This window comes from Phalacrocorax aristotelis, chromosome 1 (assembly GCF_949628215.1).
Source record: "Phalacrocorax aristotelis chromosome 1, bGulAri2.1, whole genome shotgun sequence".
Classification (NCBI taxonomy): domain Eukaryota; kingdom Metazoa; phylum Chordata; class Aves; order Suliformes; family Phalacrocoracidae; genus Phalacrocorax; species Phalacrocorax aristotelis.
The window spans coordinates 71,202,643-71,210,990 of NC_134276.1; the positions used below are offsets into that span (position 1 = coordinate 71,202,643).

The 8,348-nt window shown below is 45.3% G+C and overlaps 1 long non-coding RNA gene across 1 annotated transcript; it reads right to left on the bottom strand.

Annotated features, from left to right (window-relative positions):
- Positions 1–22: 22 nt before the first annotated feature.
- LOC142057012 (uncharacterized) lies at positions 23–4,384 on the bottom strand. Its single transcript, XR_012660520.1, has 3 exons — positions 4,280–4,384; positions 2,734–2,816; positions 23–113 (listed from the first exon to the last, which is right to left on the bottom strand). It is a non-coding gene; the product is annotated as an uncharacterized LOC142057012 (long non-coding RNA).
- Between the last annotated feature and the right edge of the window lie 3,964 nt (positions 4,385–8,348).

An 8,348-nucleotide genomic window follows, 5' to 3' on the forward strand; every position in this document is an offset into this window, starting at 1 on the left:
GGACAGTTTAACTGACAAAGCACTCATACCATAGTCTTTATTTAGTTGCCTTGTATGTGTTTTTCCTGTAATTGGCCAATGAGATGATCATCATTCTTGGAGTTTCAGTTTACCTGTAAGAAGTGGAGAAGGGGAAAAAGGACTTTACAATGTAAACACATCCTTTGGACAGCAGCATACACATAGAAAACCAAATTTTCTACAGACACCCTAAATGTAAAAGCAAGAGCGTCCCTCTACCTACACTAGAGAGATGACTTAGAACAAAAAAGCAACAACAAAACTTGCAGTAAAGATTGACCAAGAGTTCTAGCAACGACATTTGTAAAATGCAGCTTCTGTCAAAAACAAGATAACGTTACACAGGTGTGAAGCAAGCAACAAAACCAGACATAAGTAGCGACTTGGGAAGACAGATTTAGCCACTAAAAGGAAACAAAGAATATTTAAATTTAGAGCAAGGTAAAAATAACTAAGTAATCCAACAGATTAAGCTTTACATTTTGCACCCATTACTGGTCTCCAGTACCAAGGGTAGATGTCTTTCTAATATTGTGTGCTAAAGCTCAACTTTTTTAAAGTTCTGATCTTTCAAAATTCACACACACACACTTCAAATACTGTAGCGGTAAACCTTAAAAACTCTGGAAAGAAGGGAAGAAGCCTCTAGCTTTTGTAGTTGCAATACCTCATAGTATACGGAGAATTTCTATTCTGGTCAGTATGGTTTCAAGTGACCACAAAAGGTTTTTACACTTTTTCTTAAGCAGAATATACAGAAAAACACTACCCAAAATGCACAAATGTGAAACAGCACTTTGTTTAAAAAGCAGATGTTTGTTCACGTACCTAACAACGTTAGCCTTGTAGTGCCTTCTATCCCTGTCTCAGCAATATGAAATGCCCCTGTGATACAACCACAGAAGCTCCAAAATCTCACTTAGGTAGAGAGAACAGCGATTTCACTGATGACACTGCCTATACGCTTAGTTTGCAAAACTGCTTCAGCTCAAAGCTTGCTGGGCTTAAAGGAAAAATGTATGTGAAGTCTTCTAAGAAATAAGGAAAGAAAAACAAATAAAACCCCACATGACCAATCGATCGTGTTTGAGGTTCAAGCTACAATAAAAAGAAAAGGTTTGGTTTCCAAGTTACATTCCTAATATTAATCTTCCCACAGTGAAAATACAACTTGTTATGGCTCCATCAAATTTCTAAAATTACCATCTTGAAAACAGAAGTAGAAAACGTGGACCTAATTTAAGATACTGACATTTTGTTCTTTGTGGGATGTTTATCTTTGCAGAACTTGCCCTTTTACTTGCCTTAGACACAGCCAACTTTAAATGCCATATGAAGAGGTTTAGAGAGCTATTGGGTCCCTAAGTCTGCATGCAGCAGAATTAGCAAAGTTGTCCTTCAGGAAGCTGTGCAAAATGTGTAACTGTATCTTTGGCTTCCAAATTTTCTGTCTCCAATTTTTAAAAGATTATACTTGTAAATAATTTATACATACATGGACGTGACAGATCCTTACAAAGGCAAACACAATGAAAAACCGCTCAACACAGTAGCACAGAAAGCCTCTAAGCCCCTCAGTTGCATATCAGCATGTCACTGTTAATTTAAGTGGCTGTCTATGGGGACTTATTACAGCAAAGGCAACCGACAGACCTTTAGCCTTTGAGCCATACAGAACACTGCAATTGTGGTTCAAAGGCAACTCATTATCATCTCTACAAACAACATAATAGCATAGAGGAGTAAAGTGCCCCAATTTAGTGGCATATCTATATGAAGGAACTGCAATAACTTTTTAAGTAAAACACACTTTAATTGAAATGGAGGAAGGAGGGGCAGAATGTGGAGAACCAAACCCATGGATGACCACTTGCTCCAAAGTACAGCCACCAAGACAAGGTTCAACCCACCACAACAATCCATACACCTCACACCTTGTTCCTTGTTGTGCTTACTCCTATCAACAAGAGTAAGCTAAGCTGTCTACCAGGGTTAAACTATGACAGCAAAGCAAGGTACAATTTCTAACAGGCTGTACCTTTTTTCCAGTCTACCACTTTCCTGAGGTCCCAACTTTCCTGTCTGACATGCTCAATATATAAACAAACGCGGCTGATCATTTTATTGGGGTATCCACGAACACTGAGTCACTCACAAAAGCACTCTCTAGCAGTGGATCTGGTTATCCACTGTGGTGTTCTGACACTGAAGTGATGACCACAAACTTTAGTCTTTAAATGCCTCCCTTCTAGACAATCCTGCAAGTCACTGGACTACAGAGAAGTCATAATTTTAAGGAAAGCCCATTATCCAAGACATTTTGTTGAAGCTACATCAAAATGGAGTCACAAAAATCAAAGAATATTCACAGAGGGGACTGCAACAGTTAAACCTTTATAACCTATATTCCAGTTCAACTTTGAGACAAAGTATTAACTGCTCTAAATCTGAATCTGGACAAAGTGTTTGTTACAGGTAGTGCCTCACCTTTCACCAAAGCACAGGAGAAGGGGAGAGAAGGAAAAAAAAAGAAAAAAGAAAAGATGGACATCTGTAGCTCTACATAATTGGCCACCACCAGCTGATTCTAGTACAGTGAAGAGCAACCTACCCACCCCCTTTCACCTCACCTCAAACTGGAGGCAATGAGAGCATCCAAACCACCTTCAAAGTAGCGATCTTATCAGTATTCAAATCAACTGAAAACAGTACCTCCTTTCAGCATCAAGTGGAAGGAGCTCATTTCGCAGTCAGCACTTTTGAAGACTTTTCTATGTCATTTCAACTCCTGATACCTGTCAGTATAAAGTAATGTGGGCTTTAAAGCAGAATATTTCTTCTTTAAGTCCAAAGTAAGCTATTGCTTTCCCACAAACATTTTTAAGGTACAGTTAAGAGGCATTTAAAAGGACCAAAAGGGCTCATGCATATAAAACTGCATGTATCAAAAAATACAGGGACGCAAAGCATTAAAAAAAATTGATGTATTACTCTCCGGGGGGAGGGAGGAAATCAGTAGTGTTTTTTGTAAAAACAGAAGTAATAGGTGTTTCTCATTTAAGGATTAAGTTAAAACGTCTGAATCACGGATTCTGCGTTAATAAACAATTTTTGTGCAAGAGTTTTATGCCAATTTCTCAGCTTCTACAGCACTTTCGCAATCTATATGAAAGGCAAGCGTGTTCATTTAGCAACTCCAATCTGTTTTTTGAGAACCCAAGCACGCAGAAACGGCCCAAGCCAAACAAGCACACAGCTGCCGAATTTATGAAGAAGAAAAACAAAACACATCCAGCATTTTGCTCAAGTCCCTGATGAAAACTCTCCAGACTTAAGAGCTGCTGCTGGAAACAAACCTGAACCTTGGTTCAAGCTCAGCAGCTTTCAGCGGTTAGCTCTGTCCTGCCAAGCCGTGGCTCCCCAGGCCGCTGCCGAGCGCCGCCTCGGCTGCGCCCAGCTCAGGTCCGGGACCGCCAGAAGAGCTCCTCGCTCGGTTCGGTACCGCTACTTCTGCAGCCAGCTCCTTCACCCAAAACCGCGCTCTTGTCATACGAACAGTTAAAAAAAAGAGCCCCCGTTTGATCACGGTTATGCAACCAATAGTTTCTGTAGCGTTTTGCCGGGTCAAGAAGATTTTTGCCAAGCTTTATCCTGCTTCCTGGTACCTTAAAAAAAAATGTGTGGTAGCGTTCAGCACTCCGACAGCCGTCATTTTCACACCGTCCTCCCCACCTGGGTTTGTATAACGCGGCACGCAACGAGGAAGCAGACGCAAGTGCAAAATAAAGAGCTGACTTCCAAGGAGGCGATTTGATGCCATACAAGCTGCAAAGCCAGCAGCCACGCGCGGAGGTAGCCGCATTGTGCAACGCACGGCGCATCGGCACGAACGGCCTCAACCCGCGTCTGAAATTAACAGCAAACCGAGGGCTTTGGGGGTTGTTCCTTCTGGAAATCATCGGCACCGCAGCCCACCTGCCGGGGAGCTGATCCCCCACGCTTGGCCCCAACCCGCGGGCACCCTGACCGGCCCGGGGACGCCACCGCCCGCTCCCCACGCCGCCAAGCACGAGGCAAACGGCCCACGGAGCGGCGGGAGACACGCAGGGAAGGAAAAGCCCAGCCGCCCACCCCGGCCCTCGCCGCAACTCGGCACCCCGCTGCCCGCCCCGTCAGGCCGGCGGCGCTGGAAGCCGCGCCGAGCCCCGGGAGGGAGAGAGACGGCTGCCCCCACACACCACCCGCCGCCCTTCCTCACCTCCAGCCGGTCCCCGCGCTTCGCCGGCCGCCGCCACTGAGCAAGCGAACGAGCGGGTGGGCGGACGGCCACCAGGCCCCGCCTCGTCGCCGCCACCGCCCCCGGCCCCGGCCCGCCCCGCCGCCCTGCACCGCCCGGGTCACGGCCCGCTGCCGAGTGTGGGGCTGGCTTGGGCCGCGGCTGGGCCGGCGCCGCCCCGGCGGCTGTGGAGTCCCGGCCGGGCGGTTCGGGGAGGGCTGAATGGCTGTGGGGTCTCGGCGGGCCGGCCAGCCCCCACCGACCCGCGGGGGCGTGCGAGCACCTGGCGCAGGCGAGCTGGCCGTCGTGGTGGCCTCCTGTGGGGCATCTCCCCGAGTTTTGAGCTAACCCGCTTTTCTCCAGCATCAACCCGCTTCCTTAAGCCGCCACACATGGGTTTAGTTTCCCTTCGGGCTGTGGTGCTGGGGCGGCCGAGCTGACTTCAGCGCTGTGCGGATGCCAGTTTTCCCTCAGGATGCCCTCATGGCAAGCCCTGACCTGGCCAATCTTGCAAAGCATGAGAGGGCCCTGTGGCCAGCTCACCATGCCGGCTTCGCTGCGGCGAGGGGCCAGCACCCATTTGGCAGCTCAGTGGGAGAAGAAATGCTTTGTGTCTTCAAATAACCAGATCCTACCTGTGCACCACAGCGCGTCCAGGACACGCCAGACATAACTGCACGTGCCCTGGGGACCTGTGTAGCACAAGTGAAGCCAGTTCTTTGTGAATCCGGCACCCCACTCATGAAGTGAGTAAAGGGGCCATCACTTCTGTCTGGTATTTACCAGAACACGTAAATGCATGCCCGGTGCCAGCATTCCCATATTCCATCGCCTGAAGTTGCTCGGCCTCTCTATGCGGAGCAGAACTTTGCTTTCCGTCATGTGTCTGTTTACCTTTTGTCTGGTTTGGTCAGCTGTCCCTTCCACTGCGCTAAGGTATCACTTTTTCAGTTCAAACTATAGTTTCTTCCTTCACGGTTTGGGTAGTAACTCTGTATAGTTCTCATTGTTTAGCTTGACGGTGAAATTAAACATGTTCAAACACAGAAATGCAAATTTTTCCAGATAGGGAAAGGTTGCTCTGGAATTGTTTCCTTGTCCATAGTTTTCAGTTCAGCACCTTCTCCTCGAGTTTGCCTTCACCTTCTTCATTGTGGTTCCCACAGACTTACTTTTAGTCACTCCTCAGAGGCATGACTGTAGGGCACTCAGAGTGATCACTTATCCCCATCTCTGATTTTATTAAAGATCCACATGCACTTTATTTACATTCCAGTTGAAGTAAATGTACCTTTTAATATGAATCATAATAATGTAATGTAAGAACCTGCTTCACCTTGGGGTTTGAACAATTCCCAAAACAATGTGAAGGGACTGTCAACTTCTTAAGGGTTTGGAAAAATGTGGGAAGGCATGTTTTATCTTACTAAATGATAGAGGAGGTCCTCTGTTCCAGACCCACAGAACCATTACTGTTTCCCAAGTGGGAAGCTCGGGTGTTTTTGGGTAGAAGGGCTAGTTCGTTTGCCTCTTGGTTTCATTAACACCAATTAGAGGGATACTGGGCTTCTTCCATGTTGACAATATCAGGATGAAGAGCTGGATTGAGCCTCGGAGCTCTCAGAGAGGAAAGCTGTGAAATGCTTACCAGCTTAACCGATGATATAAAGGGGGAGAGGCCCCTTTATGAGCTGGATGGGCACATGTCCTTTCCTGTTGCTGTGTGTGCTTGTAAGCATTTGCAAACTCTCATGTCTCTCTTAACAGTGCTAAATGATTTAATCTGCTTTTGCCTTCACTGTTTTTGAGTCAAGGGTGGTGTTAAGGTGACTGACTAAATTAGGGGAACTTCACAGGCCATACCAATCTTAAGAACAAAGCTATTAGAGTGTTCTAAGTATTTGTCTGCCCAATACTTTGTTCTACAATATCCAAAGGATAATAGCAATGCTTCCCATTAAGCTGCACAAAGTTTGAAAGTGGGTGACACAGAGGGGTTCAGAGAACAAAGTGTTGCCCAGTAGCTAGCAATGACCAGGAAAGCTCTCCACCATGTAGCAAGAGAATGGGGAGCATGCCAGAAAACCAGCGGCCTCAAGGAAGAGTAATACTTATATCTTGGATGTATATAATACTTGTTAAGTTTTGAAGGTTAAATGGTCATTTGTAGAATCTGGCACACGTCACTGTTTCCATAATTCTGATATCCCATATCTGCCATGACCACACTTTTAAAGTAAAAACCCAAAGCATTCTCTGGCACTCATTTTAGAGAAACTAAGCACTCCAGACCAAAAGTACACTTCCAGAAGAACACACGTAAGTGTCAGCACTGCCAAATTGTGATTCAGTAGCAAAGTATGCATTTTTCTCAGAGTAGAGGATGTTTCCTAGAGTTTCCCAAGAGTGTTGTGGATGAATTGATCATGAAACATCTAGTAAGACTCCAGTTAGAGAGAGACAATTTTGCTAATTTCTGTTCTTGTTCCACTGTAGAGCTGTTTTCCCAAATGAGTTTTATGACCTGACCTGTTACCTCAATCAGTCAATTGTGTGAGTGTACCTAGGTGCCGAGTTCACACGTAATCGGGAAAAGCCCGTCATCGCTTCCAACTGCAGGCCTCTGAGGCTATGCCAATGCCAGATTGCTGCTAGCAAGACTGAATTGTTCAGACATCAGTCAGCACCAAGAAGCCAGACAGAGGTTTGTGTCCTTCAGTATCCTGAAGTAACTGGCCAGGGTGAACTTCAGAGCAACACAGTAAGTTGTTCCAGTTGGCTCTGAAAGGTACAGCTCCTGGCACTTCGACCACTGATGTTGACAGTGATGTCTGTGTCATGCTAGTTAATTCAAAGGCAGTCTGGTAGTTCCACTGAAGTGCTCCACAGGGCTCTTTGGACTTGTCGTTTGATAAAGATTAATGTGGAAAGCAAGCAAGAAACGCAAATTTATGCCAAAGAGCCTATTTATACTGAATTAACTCTTGCTACACCTTGCTGCAGCACCAAAAACTATAGATCCCTGAAAATACAAACCAATTCTGAGTCTGAACCCACCTGTTTTAGAACAACAGCAGAGCTTGTGACCACCAAGATCCTCATTTCAGAAAATCTTACATCTGGAGGTGGTTGATTTTCTAGTCAGCCAAGTCCAAAGTCCAAATCAAAACTGAGTATCTGTATATCCCACTAGATCCCTTCCCATAATGACCTCTTATACAAAGGTCTCTCTTGTTGGAGAGGACAGGCTAGCAACAGAAACACAAGGGCAGAGGCATCACATTGCACTCAGAATAGTGCTTTTGGTGTTACTCCTTCAAAGGCACGTCAGACCTATTTTGTACAGCAGTAACGTGAAACACATTTTCATGTATTGAAGCATGTTCAGTCACACTGTCTGGCATTTCCACACAAAAGAGAGAGAGTTCATATTTGATCAGGTATATCCATATGCACTTAAAGCAAATTTTTAGTAGATAGAGCAACTGATCTCAAATTGACATTTTAAGTAAGTGAAAAACCTGAACATACCAGTTTTCCCAAAAGACAGCTTTTGCAATTGGAATCTCATTGAAAATAAAAATAGATGTTTAATTTTTCTTTTTAAAAAGGTTAGAAGGTCTTTCATCAGTTCTACATGCTTCCATGTGCAACTGCAGCTTAAGTGGAGGAGGTCTCTGCATGATGTGATTACCACTGCAACACTGAACCAGGAATGCATGCTAGGAGCACTTTTCTCCTCCTGCCCACCCAGAATCACTGTGGATTTCTCTACAAGATGCTTCTCTTTGATCTTTTCTGTGACTCTTTTCCATGCCTCCTGAGAGCAATGGTGACAGTTTTGGGGAATTTTTCCTTTTTGCCTTCAGCACACAGAAGCTCTATAGCCTTGTTCATTTCCAATGTGACTAAGTAGGTCCAAACCCCCACTTTTTTGTCTTTACCACATTACTACATAAGTAAATCAGCCATGCGTGTATTACCGACATTACCTGAATAGTTCTGGTTTGAACTGAAGCAGTTCTCAAGGCAGATCCCGGAATGGCTTCAA